This window comes from Coffea eugenioides, chromosome 3, assembly GCF_003713205.1.
Source record: "Coffea eugenioides isolate CCC68of chromosome 3, Ceug_1.0, whole genome shotgun sequence".
NCBI classification, from domain to species: Eukaryota; Viridiplantae; Streptophyta; class Magnoliopsida; order Gentianales; family Rubiaceae; genus Coffea; species Coffea eugenioides.
The window spans coordinates 35357644-35378772 of NC_040037.1; the positions used below are offsets into that span (position 1 = coordinate 35357644).

Here is a 21129-nt window from a genome sequence, read left to right on the forward strand (position 1 = left end):
GGAAATAAGTGACTAAATCCTCATCCAAATTGGATTAGTCTTAGTGACTAAATAAGTGACTAAATCCTTATCCAAATTAGATTAGTCTTAGTTGTTTAGTTTTTAGTTATAAATAGGTCTTTTCTATTCAATTGTAAGACAATTATGAGATGAATAAAAAATTCAGAGTTTTTCTCTTTTCTTGTTCCTTGGGAGCATTCCTCGATACAAAGTGAGTTATGTCTCCTTTGTTCAAGTTTTGCCTTATCAATTCAAGACCACGTTGAATTGTAGCACCATTCTACAAACACTTTTGGTTCGCTAATCCGTTAATTTGTGGGTTGAGATAATATCAAGATTGTTCGCAATCTCGGGGATTAGAGGGGTCGTAAGGTTTTTCCATCTTTGTATCAATAACTTAGTCAAGATAGATCCTTCCGCTGCCTGATCGATTCGTTTCTTCTCGAGCGGTCCTTGGAGAATTGAATTCGCATCATCTGGTATTAGAGCTTCAGCTCTTGATCCTGGTTAATATCCTTTTTCTTTTCTTATTTTTCCTATTTTTTTCTACCAAAACCCTAGTCACCTTTTTATTTTTTTTAAAAAATTATTCTTGTTTTCTTGATTTTATCAGTTGAGTCTAACCTATTCCGTTTATTGATCGAGGTTAGAATTTCTTAGTGTGATTACATTCTTGAAAACAGGTTTTTCAAGAGTATAACTCCCAATTAAATTTCTTCCAAGTGAAGTCGTAACCTTGTGTCGAGTTGTTAAAAGGGGGAAAAAATTTTCGGGTATTGTTCACGGGGCTACTGTAGCTTATTGTTCATATCTACTATAGTGTACTATTCATCCGAGTCACTATTCATCCGAATTTTAAAAAAAAAATCAGATTGTATTTGTTGTGTTTGCTTTTTCTTTTTTGGTATCAATTTGTGGTTAAGTGGTAGAAGAGTGCCTAGGGTTTCCAATTCGTAGTTTATTTAGGATTAGTAAGTTCGTGACTTTCCTTTTCCCATTGTGCACAACTTTTCGTTGTTGTCCAATTCCTAGCATCTTTGGGAGTCTATCAAAACTATTATTCCCAATCCTTAATTGTGTGGGAAAAAAGGAAAATTTCCAGTTTATTTCCATTACCACTTCCATCCCCCTTCACAATACTAAAGGTCCTCCATTATTGCTACACTTGTGTATTTCTTTTGGTCAAATTTCGATTCAAGGACGAATCACTTTCAAGAGGAGGGGAATGATATGAGCAGTGGGACCATCACTAGCTCGTGCCAAGATACTTGAAAGTTTTTTCAATTCAATCCATGATGTTCAAAACTCTATTGGAATACATAAAGTCGTAGAGGGGCTGAAGCGCTAGCTATTTGATCTTCATGTTTTTAGTTTCTTTAGTTTTGTTTGATTTTTCTTGTTTAGTTGGTTAGTTAGTCATTATTATGAATAAATATGGCAAGCTATGTGAGCTATTTGAGCCATTCAAAAGTAGTTAGGGAAATAAGTGACTAAATCCTTATCCAAATTGGATTAGTCTTAGTTGTTTAGTTTTTAGTTATAAATAGGTCTTTTCTATTCAATTGTAAGACAATTATAAGATGAATAAAAAATTGAAAGTTTTTCTCTTTTCTTGTTCCTTGGGAACATCCCTTGATACAAAGTGAGTTTATGTCTCCTTTGTTCAAGTTTTGACTTATCAATTCAAGACCACGTTGAATTGTGGCGCCATTCTACCAACACATTTGGTTCGCTAACCCGTTAGTTTGTGGGTTGAGATAATATCAAGATTGTTCGCAATCTCGGGGATTAGAAGGGTCGTAAGGGTTTTCCATCTTTGTATCGATAACCTGGTCAAGATAGATTCTTTCGCTATCTGATCGACTCGTTTCTTCTCAAGCGGTCCTTAGAGAATCTAATTCGCATCAAAATTACATTTAAGATTTTAAAAATTTTATGAGAAACATTCTCGAAATCCTTCAAACTATTACTGATTGTTGGGTTTGAAAGTCAATCTGTCATTGAAAAAAATGTGAACAATTTGACCTCATTGCAAAACTCATATAATTCACATAGACTTTATTTGATCATTAAAATTAAAGGTGGTATTCTCAGTATAGATTTATCTAAAATAAATAGCGTTCAATTTAGATATTTCTACAGTATGTTATGAATTTTCTAAATTAAGTATATAATTAGCTTTTATGAAATTTTCAAAAATTTCTTTACTCATCACTTTCACCACCATCCCAGAGGAGTAATAGTGAGTAATAAAGGTGCAAAATCCTTTTCTTTGGCCATGAGTACAGTAAAATCTCTATAAATTAATACTCGATAAATTAATAACCTCCATTAAATAACAATTTTCTCGGGTCTCAACTTGGGCTAATGAGCTAAATTTATAATTTAGACAAAATAGTAAGATAGTATATTTTTTAGAAAACCTTAGATAACACTTTGGTCCCATTCATCTCATAAACTAATAATTCACTAAAATAATATATCATAAAATACGAGTCTATTGTTGGTTTATGAACACCTTTTAGATGGGAAGCCATAGTTTAATAATAAGATAAGTAAAAAAAATTTGTATTTGATTATTATAAGAATACTTCCTAATTATTTGTATACATAATATTATTAATCTGATTTATACATAATTTTGTATTTGATTATTATAAGAATATTTCCTTATCATTTATATACATAATATTATTAATCTGATTTATTGTATGGATTTAATCAAAAGAAAGCCTTTTTGACCTCTTAGTAATAGAAAATATTAGTTGCATACATACATTGGAGACATGTATAAAATTATATTTTACTTGCAAATTAAGTAGATATGGATCAGTTTATATTTCTTAGAATTTAGTCTCCTTTTATTAATAGAATAATTCTTATCTTTATAAAAAAAAGTAAAATTTTAATTGGTTAAGTGAGTGTTTCTTTAAATTGAAACTACGCTCCATAAATTAATATCTCTTTAAATTAATAAAATTTGCATGGTTCCAAGGTTATTAATTTATAAAGGTTTTGTTGTAGTTGCAACTTTGCGACATGCACAATGCTACTGCTTGGTAGCCACTTGTAGCTATCTTTCTCAAGCTTCTTCGATGGACTTAGGTTGTTAGTAAGTCACCATGGCTGACTAGTCTTGCTAGTCAGACAAAGTTTTCTATTTTCCTTTTATTTTCTACTACTTTTTTTCAGTTGTTTTTCTTCAATATTTCTAGCAATAAATTAATAATGACACATGCAATAACATTTTATAATTCTATCTAAACAAGTTAATAGGGTTACCTAGATGTATTCTTGAAGAACCATACAATTAATCATTAAATTAAATTATTAAATTTGAAAAAACCCTCTTCTTGCTTCACAACTACGATGGATGAGTCCTTACTTTTCCTTCCTTACTTGAGTTTTCTCACCCTTTCTCTTTCTTATTTATTGATTGCTAGAGAAGAAGAAATGATTAGCTAGGGATTATTCAAATTTAGATATCTACAAGTGTAGGATGGGGTGAATTTCATTTGATTCTTCCAGTACATGACAAAAGGGTTTACTTGTAATAAAAGTTTTTTAAAATATTCATACCTTATCCCATTCTCCTAATTCCTTTTTCTTTTTTGAAAAATTTCACCATAAGGTCTTTTTGCTCGACTTGGGCTTTAATTTGGGTTCCAGACCATTCTTTTTCGTTTTATTTGTTTAAAAAAAATGTTTGGCCTAAAGGTTACCACAGTCGTCTGCATTGAATATATGGAAGTATTATTTGTATAGTGAGCAGTGCGCAATATCTACAATTTATACAAGCCATGTGTGTACTTTATCACATTGGCTGAACTGAGCCCCAAAACCCTCTGTTCAACGGACTATTCGAGCTAGCAAAGGGCTTGGTTGGGTAGGACGGTTGGAAAATAGATTCAAAGGGTTACAATTTCCGACTTTAGGCTGTGATATCTTGTTGCTCAAAATTCCGAATTTAGTTCCGTTTGTTGTGTCTGAAACCTTGTTTGGAACTCTTATTTTGGGCTAGACTTTCAAAGATGGTCACAGTCCCCCAGAGGGGGAGAGCGAAACGAGGGGGGTAGTTCCTCTCCCGTCTTGTGGGCTTCCTTTCGAAAGCTTTGGTTGAGTAATAGAGAAGCCCCCCTTAACAATCCCCCAGGCGCACCCGTTGGTCCGATCCTGTGACAAAGGGGTGTTTGCAGATTTGTATGCTAATAAAGGGCGCATAACTCCAGCACCCCTCCTACGGCCTAATACCTTGTCTTCGGCCTGGATCTCGAATTTCAAAGGCTGGTTCACTTTCTGTGAATTTTTTCAAATTTCCAAATATTGTCGAAAACCAAGACTGATTCTGTCTTGGTTGTTTCAATCAGCAAATTTGAGCTGAAAAATGAATGCTTTCCGTTTAGAATCTTGGAAAAGTATCTTCTAGGAACTTTTAGTACTTTGAATTTAGTTTCCAATGGTGTAAATTTTTCCATTTTTGGACATGCCAAACTCAAGATCTGATCTTACCAAGTTTATCGCGCAAAGTTGAAAATTCATGATTTCTTGGGAAATGAGTTTTTGAGAACTTTTCATTGTCTTTCAATATTGATATTCCGTTTTAAACTCATTTTCATGGAAGATGCAAGTTTCTTTTGTGACTTTAAATCCTCACTTTTGAATCTCGATTTTTGAGAGATTAAACCTCTTTTAAGACATTGTCTTAGTATTACACAAGTGTACATTCTTCCTTATTTGACGAGGTATTTGTGAGTGATAGTTAATTGGTATTTCTTCAGGTGCTCAAGAGGATCTTGAAGAGAATCTCAGAGCCGACTACTAAAGATCTTATTTGCACTTATTCACTTATTTTGAATTGGTGAGTGTCACGTGCATGATTTGTTGTTAAGTACGTGAATTACTTCTTGTCAATTATGTGATTTGCTTCTTATTGATTAAGTGATTTACAATTATCGAGTCGAGTATGTACTTTATTGCACTAGTTCTCTTTTAATTGATTATATAATTAAGTTGCTTATACTTGAATTTATAATTGTGGTTGAATATGTCGATTGGAGTGAATCTCATCGGCTTATAATTTGCTAAGTGAAATAAGTGAAGTACTACAATAGTAAATTATACTATGGTTGCATATATCGATTGGAGTGAATTTTATCGACTCATAATAGTAATTTGGGGGAGTCCCAAACTCATCGGCCGACCTTACGACTAGAGCCGGCATGGGCTTGGTCGTGAAGCTTGGTGAGCTATGAGAATATCATAAGCTTGATCTATTTGAGAGATCTCACTTGGCATACTCGAGTAGTATCGCCTTTTATAGCTGAAAAGCGGGCTCGAGACAGGGGGTGTAACGGTGAACGGGATTGAAGAGTAAGTGGAGTTCTACGGACTTAATACCTACCCGGTTGACGGAGTGTCATCACAGGGAAGTATTTTATCGAGCTTCGGCAAAGGAAGTGAAATCTAGCTCCTGAGAGCTCCTGTATCCTTATTGAATGTGTGTTATTATTATTTACGAATTACTTGAACTTTCTTATTTTAATTCTCGTACAAATGCCATGCTTATGTGAACTATGTGTTTGCATGTTTTCTTGGCCTCATTGAGCGTCAGCTCACCCCATTAGCTTTGTTTTCCTTAACAGGAGTTTCGAATTAAAAGAATTTGTGGAGAAGCCGGTTTGATCACTTTTGATTAGTATTTTGAGTTGTATTTGATTAGCCAACTTCTAGTGATTGTATTTGTGGGGAAAGTGATGTACTTTTGAGAACTTGTGTTGTAAGATTTGAATATTTATTTAAGCAAACGACTTTTCCTTGCTTCGACTTTTATTATTTGGTTGTTATCCTTAAATTTGAATTGAATTGTATCGAGTCCTGGTGAGAGTTGGGCAGGCGTTCCGCGGATACCCTTGGATTCGGCCTTGGGAGAAGTGGGGGCGTCACATCCTCTTGTTTCTTTTTTGAGTTTAACCACCGTGAGAAAGAAAACAAAACAAGCAAGACTGGTCTCTTGTTTTGTCCCACTTTAGCCGAGAGAGAGTAGAGAGAGTTGAGAGGAAAAGGTTGTCTCCTGCTCCAACCTTCCAACCGAGAGAAGATTGAGAGAAAACAAAGAAATTTCTCTTGTTTTGCTTCCACTTCAGCCAAGAGGAACCAGAGAGAGAAAATTGAAAGGAAGCTTGTGTCTTACTTCCATTTCCAGCTTGCTTGATCGAGTAGAAGGACCAAAACAGGGGAGTTAACTTCTAGTTTGTTTTAAAGGTAACATGACTTGGAACTTCAATTTCTTTCACATACTTTAGAGGGCTTTTGATGTATGTTTGGTTGAGGTTGGGTTGAGGTAGAAATAGGTTGTAGAGACTTGCTTTATTGCTGAAAATTTTCCAGCTTGGATTGAACTAGGAATGACCTTTTGTTTTCTAGATTTTGGCTCTTGTTTTGCTGCAAGTTGCTAGGGAATCCTTGAATCCCTTTTGATAGATGAAGCTTGGTGTAAATATAGCATCCATGTGAGCTGGTGGTTGCTAAAATGAAATTTCCAGATTTGACCGAGGGAGAAACATGAGCTCAATTTACAGCTTTTTAGTGTGAATTTTTGAGGAGTTTCCACTAGGAAGTCATGCTATAAATGTTATATTTCTTGTTTAGTATGATATATAGCATGTTGTCTTTGATCTTGGTAGCAAATTGCTGGCTTAGAGGTAGATTGGCAGCAATAAAGTTGAAGTAACTCTTGTGAAAGCTTGAAATTGTCCGAAATGGGGAGAGGAAGAACCGAGCTTCACCTTTGGTTTTTGTTGAAATTTGATGCTTAAATTATGTTAAAATTGCTGGTATGAATGTCATACTTAAGTGTATGGGTGGTTTGAATAAAAGTCTTGTGGTTTTAAAAGAGAAAAAGGAGTTTTTCACAAGTGAAAAATGAGTTTCCAGATTTTCGGATTTCAATGACCAATCTCAGTAAAATGCTTATATCTTGGTGTAGAAAAATCCGATTGAGGTACCATCAGTGGCATTTGAAACTAGACTCATGGGCCTTTATTCTGTAACAATGTCATATTTTTCCTCCATGTGTACTACTGTCCGTGACTCCTCAAAGTAGGCTATCCTGCTTGAATGTCCTGTTTCTTCAGGAAAATGAATTTTTGACTTTGATTGAATATTTGGCCTATTTGTGATTTGAATCTCTGAAAGGTATCTTCAATATAACTTTCATAATTTTTCGACTTATGGAACTCAAGTTGCGAATTTTTAAAGTTTACTGCTACTATTCATCTCAGTAGATTCCTGAAGCATAGAAACGGGTTTCTTGACTTTAAAACCTCGGACGGCCTACTTCCAACCTCTTACCTTGATTTTTTCACTTCCTTGACTTCAAATGTATCCCTATTGAACTTCTCTCGCTAATGTATCTCTCCTTTCCTCAAAGTTTTATGATTTTAACAAGTTACCTTAATTAAAGCGGTCAAGACTTGTACTTAGCTTTTAGCCACCATTTTCGAATTTCCAAGTGAAGCTTACTTGCTAGAACTGCCTTGTGTTTGGATGACATTGAGCCTAATTGAAGGGCTATTGTGTTAAGATTTCTTATGTGTGAATTTGAGCTGAGTTGAGGAAAATAATGAAGCCATAAATGGCAGGAAAATAGCTAAATACAAAGGACATGCTACCCGAATTTTCACTCGAAGGTTAGGCGTGTGTACTCGCGACTTGACCGAAGATTTGAGGTCGAATTGAACTTGCATTGTCTATGGTATTCGAGTCTTCTTTCGCAGAGGTATATAAGGTGAAATTTGACCGAAACTCGTACCCTTGGAAAAATGAAAGTAGTGACCACTCGAAATGTCTTCCTCGTCTTTTAGACTCAAATGCGAATTCCAAAGTTTTAGTTGCTTCTTTTGTAACACCAAAAGAGCGAGCATGAATTTTCTAGAGTTTGATACGTAACAAAGACAAGCCACCACTATTCCAACAACTACGCATTTGCCAACCACTCCAAAGAAAGATAAAGAGAAAATGACAGATATGGCATCCGAGGAAATTGCAAGCAACTTTTTAATAAAGCAAATGATGCAGAATCCCGAGATGTTGAAAGAATATTTGAATTATTTACAAAAGCAGGATAAAAAAGAAGAAACTGCCAAAATTGAAGAGTCAGCTGGATCCTCTGAATCCACCTTTGATCCTTTTGGTGGACCTTGCGGACAAGACCCAAATGACTTTTGAAAAAAGATGTCGGCCATCATTCAAGAAAAGGAAATGAAATTCAAATTCAGATGAAATGCAGAGGGATATCGCCCTATAAATAGATTCAAACACAGAGAAATTAGCAACGGAGAAAAAACAGTTTGAAATCTTCAGTGCAAACCTCTCATCTACTCTCACCTAATTCCAACCTACTTTCACCTACTCCAAACAACTCTTGTATTCAAGCTCTTGTCTAGTGTTTCAAAAGAAAAGTTTGAATAAGAAGAATTATCTTATACTTTGCTCAAAGCTTCCGTTCGTCACTCAATATCTTGTAAGTCCTTATATTTATGATTATTGCAAGTTTTAGACATACCTGGGTAGAAGTGGTATCAGAGCCACACTACGAATGCATATTTAGACTTTGAATTTATTACTTTATTTGAATTACGTTTCTATTTCAATTTGGCTAATTCATGCATTTATGTTTATCTATTTTATTAAACTTTTACTGAAATCGTTGGTAAGACTTGATGCCTTGTAAGACCGTTGGTAAGTCCAGGATAGGATGTTCCAGGCCTAGTGCTCGGTTGTTCCAGGTTAAGTAAAAATTTAATTAAATATAAAACATGGCTGCATTTCTTAGACAATTTAAAATAGGATCTAATTCAAAGCAAGCTAATATAGTACAAAGTCATGAATATCATATGCCTATAAATAATTCTGATTGGACAATTCCAGAAGAAAAGATAGAACATATTTATCGAATAGGCCCTTTAGATTTCAAAACTGCTTTATCAGTTAAAACTCATGAAGAAACGATATCCATTCAAGAAGAATATCAATCAATTCCATTATTAAATCATAGTACAATTCAAAAATATTTAAGTAAAGGATATCGATATATTCATATAGGTTTAATCCAAATTGCTGTAAAACCTTTATTCCATTTAGGAGTTGATGCTCCAATATATTTAGCATTAAGAGACACAAGACTCAAACGATATAAAACTTCTTTACTTCTATGATTCAAACAAATGTTTGTAATGGACCATATATTTTAACTGTGCTCCAAATTTTTCAATAGATCTAACTGACCCACATATTCTGAATTCAGTCATATTAGATATTCATCTACAAGGAAATGAATTTGAAAAACACACAAAGAATTTTGCAATCATATATAGAATATATTATAGACCTCTATCATCACATTTAAATCCTAAATTTATAATAACTCCAACTCTTAAAGAAGAGACAACTTTATTACAAGTAGATGCAGATAGACCTACAACATACACACCAAAAAGATTAAAATGGAATGAAATAACTATACCTAGTGAATTTGAAATTAAAAATCCACAAATAGCAAGAAATATAGAACAAACTACTGCAGAAGATATTATAGAAAAACCTGATGGAAATACTTTAATAAGATTTGCTTCATTAAGAGAAAGACCTAGTTCAAGTTATTCTTGGTTACCTGCTAGACATTCAAATTATGAATCTACTGAAATAAATTTTCCAATAGAAAATACTTCAACTTTTAAATATAAAACTCCAGTTCCAGAAGTAATAAATCAAAATCAAAATCAATCAGAATATTCCCCAACTCAATCACAAATGAGAGGAGAAATAAATGTTATAAGTAAACCTTATATAATAAATCATAAATATTTACAAGAGGATTTTGAAGATGAAGAAAATACAGAAAAAAGAATTTGGTTCTTTCAATTAGAAACTGAATACAAGAATAAATTAATTATAGAATGGAAAAATGAATTAGATAAACAAAAATTTGATTTTCCTTTCTTTACATGGTTAACATTTTATATGTCAAAATTAGGAATAAATGATATATATAATATACCTCAAATAAATGTTCAAACTAATTTATATAAAAAATGGAAGTTAAAAGACGATCAAATTATAACATCAATACATCCTCCATTACAAGAAGTTAAAATAAACATAGGACAAGGAGAAGTAATAGCCTCACCTTTTAAAAAGGGTAGGGAAGCTGAATCAAGTACAAATAATACAATAAATTTAGAAGATATTAAAAAAGTATACCAACAAAATAATTATACAAATCAAATTCTTCATACAATATCTCAACATATGGAAGTCTTAAATACAAAAATAGATACATTAAAGAAACCAGATTTGAAGTTTCCAAATGATATTTCAGCACCTCATTTCCAACCTAGAAGTTTGACAAAAGAAAAGGAACAAGATTTAGTACAAGATATATTAATAATCAAAAAATAAATACAAAATACAGATAATATATTAAATAGAATAAATTAAAATTACAATTCAACTGAAAATCCGAAACCTCAGAAGAAAACAATAAGTTCAGATATAGAAGAAAATTTAATATTACCCATAGAAACTCAATTTGAAGAAGAAGAAGATAATCAATTAAATAGAATAAGGAGACAAAGGATAAATAATAATACCAATAAAAATTGGAAAATGATAAGTACAAAAAATTATTATCCAAGACCCAGTCCTCCAGATATTCAATATGAAGAAAGATCAAAATTTCGTACCACCAAATATGATGGAGATTCAATTTATGAATGGAATATAGATGGAAAAGCTGAATATGAAGTATTAAATAATTTGCAAGAAATGGGAATGGCTAGACTTGCATATAAAATTAAAAATATTCAAGAAAGAAATATTGCAACATTATTAGTTTCAGGATTCACTGGACAATTAAAAAATTGGTGGGATAATGCCCTAACATTACAAGATAAATTATCAATATTAGAACATACCCAAGAGATTGAAGATGATCAAGGAAATATTCAAATACAATCAGATGCTGCAGAATTACTAATTGTCACAATAGTAATGTATTTCATAGGAAATCCAAAAGAAGAATTAAATTCTAATAAAACATTTTTAACAAATTTAAGATGTCCTACATTATCAGATTTTAGATGGTATAAAGATATGTTCTTAACAAATGTATTAAGAAGACCAGATTGTAATGCTTCATTCTGGAAAGAAAGATTCATAACAGGATTACCAAGTTTATTTTCACAAAGAATAATGGATAGTTTACAAAAAGAAATGGGAACAGATGTAATTTCATTTGAAAATATTACTTTTGGACAATTATTTGCATTTGTTAAAAAAGAAGGATTAATGTTATGTTCTGAATTAAGATTACAAATAAAATATGGTTCTAAAACAAAGGAAGTAGGATCATTTTGTGATGCATTTGGAATTAAAAGAATAAAATCACCATCAGCATACAAAAAGAAAGTTAAAAAATATACTAAAAAATTAAAATACAAAAGACCTAAAGAAGATAAACCAGAAAGACCAGATAGAAAGAGAAAGTTTATCAAAAGAAAAATTGTTTGTTATAAATGTGGAAAAATAGGTCATAAAGCAAATAAATGTAGATTAAAGGAAAAAATTTCAGAAATCTGTGTTAATGAAGAAGAAATTAAAAATAAATTAATAAATTTATGAATAAATGAAAAAGATCAAAGTTCTGAAGATGATTATTATAATGATATATCTAGTTCAGACAGTGAAGAAAATTGTAATTGCACTCCAAAATATATAAATGTTATAACTAAAAAAGAAGATAAAGAATTTTTATTAGATATGATAGAAAAGATAGAAGATCCAATAGCTAAAAAGGAATATTTAGAAAGATTAAAAAGTTTAATCATTCAAGAAGATAAAATGCCAAAAATAATAGAACCTTTTAGTATTTCGAAATTAATGGATAAGTATCCAAATATAAATATAATGAAAAAAGAAACTACCAAAGATCTTCAATCAGAAATTAATAATCTAAAAATACAAGTAAAACAATTACAAAAAGAGATTATAGATTTAAAAACAAACGATTTAGAAATAGAAGCAAAATTAACATTATTAGAAAATCAGCCTTCAACTTCTAATTCTAAAACAGAAGAAATAAATATATCAGAAAAACCTACAAATGAACTTCAATATATAAACATTATAGAAAGAATGACATTTCAAAAATGGTTTGCTTTAGTAACTATTACAGTTGAAGATTTTAAAGAAACCTATGTAGCTCTAATAGATAGTGGAGCTGATACAAGTTGTATTAAGGAAGGAATAATTCCTACTAAATATTGTGAAAAAACAAAAGAGACATTAATGGCAGCAAACGGAGAAAATTTAGAAGTAACATATAAATTTACAAAAGGATCAATATGTAATAATGAATATTGTATTAGACATAATTTTATAATTGTAAAAAATATAAATTGTGATGTAATATTAGGAACACCCTTTTTAATTCAAATATATCCATTTTTTGTAAGTCATGAAGGAATTTCAATAAATATAATGGGAAAAACGATTATATTTAGATTTCTAACCCCAGTAAAACAAAGAGAATTACAAATATTACAAACCTCCTCTATTTATAAAACAATAAATAGTATTACTAAAGTACAACAACAAATAAATTATATTAAAGAAGAAAAATCTTATTTAAAAATTGAGGAACAATTAAAAGAAGAAAAGATGCAAAAAAGAATTTTAGAAATAGAAAAATTATTACACGAAGAAATATGTGCTGATATTCCTAATGCTTTTTGGGATAGAAAACAACATATGGTTGAATTACCCTATGAAACAGGATTCAATGAGAAAAAATATTCCAACTAAAGGCTAGACCTATACAAATGAATTTTGAACTATTAGAATTTTGTAAAAAAGAAATAAAAGCATTAATGGATAAAAAATTAATAACTCATTCTAAATCACCATGGAGTTGTGCTGCATTTTATGTCATGAATCAAGCAGAAAAAGAACGAGGAGTTCCAAGATTAGTAATAAATTATAACCATTAATAAAGTATTGCAATGGATTAGATAATCCAATTCCTAATAAAAAAGTTTGCTTAATAGATTATTTAAAGCAAAGATATTTTCAAAACATTTGATTTAAAATCAGGAATTTGGCAGATATTAAAATAAAATTCCGCAAGATTAGATACAAAACAGCATTCACAACACCATTGAACATTATGAGTGGAATGTAAATGCCATTTGGATTAAAAAATGCACCATCAGAAATTTCAAAATATAATGAATGACATTTTCATCCTTATAGTTCATTTTAGTATAGTTTATATTGTGTTGCTGTTAATATTTTCTGAACATTAAAAAGAATCAGGCATTTTAAACATTATAAATATATTTTTAAAAATAGTTAAGAAAGGTAATGGACTCCAGAGTTTCTGCACAAAATTGACAATTATTTCAAACAAAAATAAGATTTTTAGGAACATGATATATATCAGGAGGAACAATAAAACCAATCATAGAGCTTTTAGAGATTTACTACTACATTTCCAGATGAAATAAAAGATAAAAAATCATATTACAAAGATTTTTAGAAATGTTTAAATTATAATAGCAGAGTTTTCTTTCCAAATTAAGAGCAAGATGTTCTATTTATTTAATAGACTAAAGAAAAATCCAAAACCATGGACAGAAGAACATACGCAAAAAATAAAATATCTAAAAGAAAAAATTAAATCATTACCATGTTTATGTTTACCACATCCTAAGGCATTCATGATAGTTGAAACAGATGCATCAAAATTAGGATATGGGGGAATATTAAAACAAAAATTAGAAGAGTCAAAAGAAGAGTTAGTTAGATTTCATTCAGGAACATGGTCAGATCCTCAAAAGAATTATTCAACAATTAAAAAAGAAATTTTATCAATAGTCTTATGTATATCAAAATTTCAGGATGATTTATACAATAAGAAATTTTTAATCAGAATAGATTGTAAATCTGCAAAAGAGATTTTACAAAAAGATGTTCAAAATATAGTTTCAAAGCAAATATTTGCTAGATGGCAAGCTATTTTATCTGTATTTGATTTTGAAATAGAATTTATCAAAGGAGAAAATAATTCTTTACCAGATTTTCTTACTAGAGAATTCCTACAAGGACATGGATCGTGAATTGATGACTCAAATTGAAGAACGAGAATATACCAATTATTTGAGAGCTCAAAGGGATTCTCCCAAACTCCAAAACAAAGAAAAAGATATCCAATCCAGAGGATATCAATATTTTGCCCAAACCAGCTATGGCAGACAGAGTATTCCAGCTCATCAAATTCCTAAATATGACACTATATACATTCGAAAAAGCCCTTACGCTACTATCACTCCCCAAGAAAGAGCCTTTCTTATTCAAAGAGAGATTCAGAGAAATACCATTCGTATCAAAGTTATGAAAAGAATCGAGAGAAGTGAGGAATTTATTCAGTATCACAAACAGCAAAATAAACAATTATCTGACCAACTTAAAGATATTGTTTATTAATATTGCAGGATTATGGATTCAAAAGCAGGAAATTCTAGGCCAAAGACTCCTCAAGATTATGAGATGAGTCTTACTCCTGTTACTCAAAACAGATTCCAACTCTTATCAGATTTTCCAGCATTGACTTACAGTCAAGCTGCTTGTACTCCAACTTCTTCTCAAATAAAACCTCTTCAACAGATTCCAAAGACCCCAGAGAAATCCAATGAAAATACTTATTTTACCAAGCCATTTACTCAACATATCACTTTAACCAAATTTCAGGAAGTACCTTTATATTCTACACTCAATCAAATTACCCAAAGGATCTTTCCTCCAAAGTGTTTTTGGCAACCAGATGATCCCTCAAAAAATTTGGATTATTATGAATTAATTCTTACAGATACTCAATCTGTAGAGATATTCCCAATTCCAGACAGAAAAAACCCAAATATAATTAGCCACTCAAAATGCATAATAAAGAAAGTTTGTTCTCCAAATGAATGGACTTCTCTTTATTCTAAAAAATCCTTTTCAGTAAGGTTCATTCCAGATGGATTCACATATCAAGATTACAAAATGGCATGGTATCGTGGTTTCCTTTTTAGACCATTCAATCATTCATGGTTCTTTACGTTCAAAGAAAATTGTAGCAGAGAATTTCCAATTTGGTTCAATCACTGGTGGAAATGGTTTGGACCACAACCAGAGATACTACCTCCAAATGTGCTTATGGGATTTCAAACGTATCTAAAAAGAGCAAAGGGGGAAGAATATACAAGACCAATTTTATTCCATATGGAGTTCAAAGTCCCGTGGATATTTTGCTGGAGTTTCAAAATTCATCAAGAGCTTGAAAAACCACTTCCAATGTCATTGGTTAGAGAATTCAAAATTAAATGGTGGACAGGGTTCAACCAAGAATTCGGAGATCAAGTAAATGTTATTAGATTCCTAACTACCGGAGATAAACTCAAATGGACTAAACCAACAGCTACTCCAACAACTTTTGTACCCACTACAACAAAGTCTTCACCAACTCCAACCACTACAGCACCAACTCCAACCACTACTCCAATAAAGAAAGAAAAAGATACCGAAATGGTATCCGAAGCCACTTCAAATGACTTTTTGATGAAAAAGATGATGCAAGATCCAAGGCTACTCAAAGAATATCTGGATTATTTACAAAAGACAGATAAGAAAGAAGAAATCGACAAAATTGACGAGTCAGCAGAATCATCCGAATCTACTTTTGATCCATTCGGAGGACCACGCGGACAAGATCCAAACGACTTTTGAGAAAGGAGCCGATCACTTTTGAAAAAGATGTCGGCCACAAATAAAAAGAAGATGAAACTCAAAGGAAGAAGAAATGAAATTCAAATGAGAAAGTCTCGAGCCTCTATAAATAGAAGGAAGATTGCAAACTGAAGGCATCGGCGAATAGAACAGAGAAAAATTTCAGTTTACATCTTATAGTACAAACCTCTTACCTACTCTCACTTACTTCAAACCTACTCTTACCTACTTCAAACAACTGCTGTACTCTAGCTATTGTCAAGCTTATTCAATAAAAGAATCAAGGATTTATTTTGCTCAAAGCTTCCGTTGTCTACTCAATTTCATTGTAAGTCCAAATATTTATGCTTATTACAAGTTTATATTGCCTGGGTAGAAGTGGTATCAGAGCCACACTACGACTGCATATTTAGACTTTGAATTTATTACTTTATTTGAATTACGTTTCTATTTTAATTTGGCTAATTCATGCATTTATGCTTATCTATTTTATTAAACTTTTACTGAAATCGTTGGTAAGACTTGATGCCTTGTAAGACCGTTGGTAAGTCCAGGATAGGATGTTCCAGGCATAGTGCTCGGTTGTTCCAAGCTAAGTAAAAATTTAATTAAATATAAAACATGGCTGCATTTCTTAGACAATTTAAAATAGGATCTAATTCAAAGCAAGCTAATATAGTACAAAGTCATGAATATCATATGCCTATAAATAATTCAGATTGGACTATTCCAGAAGAAAAAATAGAACATATTTATAGAATAGGCCCTTTAGATTTCAAAACCGCTTTATCAGTTAAAACTCATGAAGAAACGATATCTATTCAAGAAGAATATCAATCAATTCCATTATTAAATCATAGTACAATTCAAAAATATTTAAGTAAAGGATATCGATATATTCATATAGGTTTAATACAAATTGCTGTAAAACCTTTATTCCATCTAGGAGTAGATGCTCCAATATATTTAGCATTAAGAGACACAAGACTCAAACGATATAAAACTTCTTTACTCTCTATGATTCAAACAAATGTTTGTAATGGATCCATATATTTTAACTGTGCTCCAAATTTTTCAATTGATCTAACTGACCCACATATTCTGAATTCTGTCATATTAGATATTCATCTACAAGGAAATGAATTTGAAAAACACACAAAGAATTTTGCAATAATAGATAGAGTATATTATAGACCTTTATCATCACATTTAAATCCTAAATTTATAATGACTCCAACTCTTAAAGAAGAGACAACTTTATTACAAGTAGATGCAGATAGACCTACAACTTATACACCAAAAAGATTAAAATGGAATGAAATAACAATACCAAGTGAATTTGAAATAAAAAACCCACAAATAGCAAGAAATATAGAACAAACTACTGCAGAAAATATTATAGAAAAACCTGATGGAAATACTTTAATAAGATTTGCTTCATTAAGAGAAAGACCTAGTACAAGTTACTCATGGTTACCTGCTAGACATTCAAATTATGAATCAACTGAAATAAATTTTCCTATAGAAAATACTTCAACTTTTAAATATAAAACTCCAGTTCCAGAAGTAATAAATCAAAATCAAAATCAAACAGAATATTCTCCCACACATTCACAAATGAGAGGAGAAATAAATGTTATAAGTAAACCTTATAAAATAAATCATAAATATTTACAAGAAGATTTTGAAGATGAAGAAAATACAGAAAAAAGAATTTGGTTTTTCCAATTAGAATCTGAATACAAGAACAAATTAATTATAGAATGGAAAAATGAATTAGATAAACAAAAATTTGATTTTCCTTTCTTTACATGGCTAACATTTTATATGTCAAAATTAGGAATAAATGATATATATAATACATCTCAAATAAATGTTCAAACTTATTTATATAAAAAATGGAAGTTAAAAGACGACCAAATTATAACATCAATACATCCTCCATTACAAGAAGTTAAAATAAATATAGGACAAGGAGAAGTAATAGCCTCACCTTTTAAAAAGGGTAGGGAAGTTGAATCAAGTACAAATAATACAATAAATTTAGAAGATATCAAAAAAGTATACCAACAAAATAATTATACAAATCAAATTCTTCATACAATATCGCAACATATGGAAGTCTTAAATACAAAAATAGATACATTAAAGAAACCAGAATTAAAGTTTCCAAATGATATTTCAGCACCACATTTCCAACCTAGAAGTTTGACAAGAGAAAAAGAACAAGAGTTAATTGAAAATATTAACACTCAAAAAATAAATACTACAGATAATATATTAAATAGAATATCACAATCATTACAGACTTTATCCAAGCCGCAAACCCCTAAAATTAATACTATGGACCAGATTATAGAAGAAAATTCAACTGAGGAATTAGGAAGTTCAAGTGAAGAATTAATAAATTCAGATATAGAAGAAAATATATTAGTACCCATAGAAACTCAATTTGAAGAAGAAGGCGATAATCAATTAAATAGAATAAGGAGACAAAGGATAAATAATAATACCAAAAAAAATTGGAAAATGATAAGTACAAAAAATTATTATCCAAGACCTAGTCCTCCGGATATTCAATACGAAGAAAGATCAAAATTTCGTACTACTAAATATGATGGAGATTCAATTTATGAATGGAATATAGATGGCAAAGCTGAATATGAAGTATTAAATAATTTGCAAGAAATGGGAATGGCTAGACTTGCTTATAAGATTAAAAATATTCAAGAAAGAAATATTGCAACATTATTAGTTTCAGGATTCACTGGACAATTAAAAAATTGGTGGGATAATGCTTTAACATTACAAGATAAATTATCAATATTAGAACATACCCAAGAAATTGAAGATGATCAAGGAAATATTCAAATACAATCAGATGCTGCAGAATTCCTAATAGTAACAATAGTAATGTATTTCATAGGAAATCCAAAAGAAGAATTAAATTCTAATAAAACATTTTTAACAAATTTAAGATGTCCTTCATTATCAGACTTTAGATGGTATAAAGATATGTTCTTAACAAATGTATTTAGAAGACCAGATTGTAATGCTTCATTTTGGAAAGAAAGATTCATAACAGGATTACCAAGTTTATTTTCACAAAGAATAATGGATAGTTTGCAAAAAGAAATGGGAACAGATGTAATTTCATTTGAGAATATTACTTTTGGACAATTATTTGCATTTGTTAAAAAAGAAGGATTAATGTTATGTTCCGAATTAAGATTACAAATAAAATATGGTTCTAAAACAAAAGAAGTAGGATCATTTTGTGATGCATTTGGAATTAAAAGAATTAAATCACCATCAGCATACAAAAAGAAAATTAAAAAATATAATAAAAAATTAAAATACAAAAGACCTAAAGAAGATAAACTAGAAAGACCAGAAAGAAAGAGAAAGTTTATGAAAAGAAAAATTTTTTGTTATAAATGTGGAAAAATAGGTCATAAAGCAAACAAATGTAAATTAAAAGAAAAAATTACAGAAATATGTGCAGACGAAGAAGAAATTAAAAATAAATTAATCAATTTATTAATAAATGAAAAAGATCAAAGTGGATTCTCTAGCGTTGGCACGGCTGGTTATTAGCTCTTCGGTTGGTAAGTGGCCCTTGTGTAATGTTCTAAGCCAAATTCGGTTGTTGCTTTGCAAGGTGAAGGGGACCATTGCTCATGTCTTTCGTGAGGCGAATGCAGTGGCAGATAGTTTAGCGGCGTTATCTCTGGGAAATCCATATGTTACTTTCAATTCTCACCACCTGCTTCCTACTAGAGCTCGGTCTTTGCTTAATTTGGATGCTGTAGGGTTTCCATATATTCGCAATCCTTAATTGCTATAGGTTCTCCTAGGTTGAAGGCATATATTGCAGGGTGAAGGCATGTATTGAAGGGTGGGATTTTTTCCTCCTTCATATGGTTACCTATTATTAATAAAAGTTGGGGTTTTCTCCCCCTTTAAAAAAAAAAAAAAAAAAAAAAAAAAAAAAAAAAAAAAAAAAAAAAAGATCAAAGTTCTGAAGATGATTATTATAATGATATATCTAGTTCAGATAATGAAGAAAATTGTAATTGCACTCCAAAATATATAAATGTTATAACTAAAAAAGAAGATAAAGAATTTTTATTAGACATGATAGAAAAGATAGAAGATCCAATAGCTAAAAAGGAATACTTGGAAAGATTAAAGAGTTTAATCATTCAAGAAGATAAAATGCCAAAAATAATAGAACCTTTTAGTATCTCAAAATTAATAGATAAATATCCAAATATAAACATAATGAAAAAAGAAACTACCAAAGATCTTCAAACAGAAATTAATAATCTCAAAATACAAGTAAAACAATTACAGAAAGAAATTATAGAATTAAAAACAAAAGATTTAGAAATAGAAGCAAAATTAACCTTATTAGAAAATCAACCTTCAACTTCTAATTCTAAAACAGAAGAAATAAATATATCAGAAAAACCTACAAATGAACTTCAATATATAAATATTATAGAAAGAATGACATTCCAAAAATGGTTTGCTCTAGTAACTATCACAGTAGAAGATTTTAAAGAAACATATGTAGCTCTAATAGATAGTGGAGCTGATACAAGTTGCATTAAAGAAGGAATAATTTCAACTAAATATTGTGAAAAAACAAAAGAAAAATTAATGGCAACAAATGGAGAAAATTTAGAAGTAACATATAAATTTACAAAAGGATCAATATGTAATAATGAATATTGTATTAGACATAATTTTATAATTGTAAAAAATATAAATTGTGATGTAATATTAGGAACACCCTTTTTAATTCAAATATATCCATTTTTTGTAAGTCATGAAGGAATTTCAATAAATATAATGGGAAAAACAATTATATTTAGATTTCTAACCCCAGTAAAACAAAGAAAATTTCAGTTTACATCTTACAGTACAAACCTCATACCTACTCTCACTTACTTCAAACCTACTCTTACCTACTTCAAACAACTCCTGTACTCTAGCTATTGTCAAGCTTATTCAATAAAAGAATCAAGGATTTATTTTGCTCAAAGCTTCCGTTGTCTACTCAATTTCATTGTAAGTCCAAATATTTATGCTTATTACAAGTTTATTATTGCCTGGGTAGAAGTGGTATCAGAGCATAGGGTATTTGTGTATATGAATATCTGCCTGACTTGAGACGTATTTGGATATTTTATTATTTGTTTCCTTGATATGTTTATGTGGTGTGTTATGTGTGTATATGTTTATTTAGGTATTTGACGCCCTAAATTTTAGTTACTTTAGTCACCTTATTGCATTTAACTA

At 30.5% G+C, this 21129-nt stretch overlaps 1 pseudogene; it reads left to right on the forward strand.

The window, feature by feature from the left end:
- LOC113766489 overlaps nucleotides 1–19660 on the forward strand; it is a 36656-nt pseudogene extending 16996 nt beyond the window's left edge.
- The last annotated feature ends 1469 nt before the right edge of the window (nucleotides 19661–21129 follow it).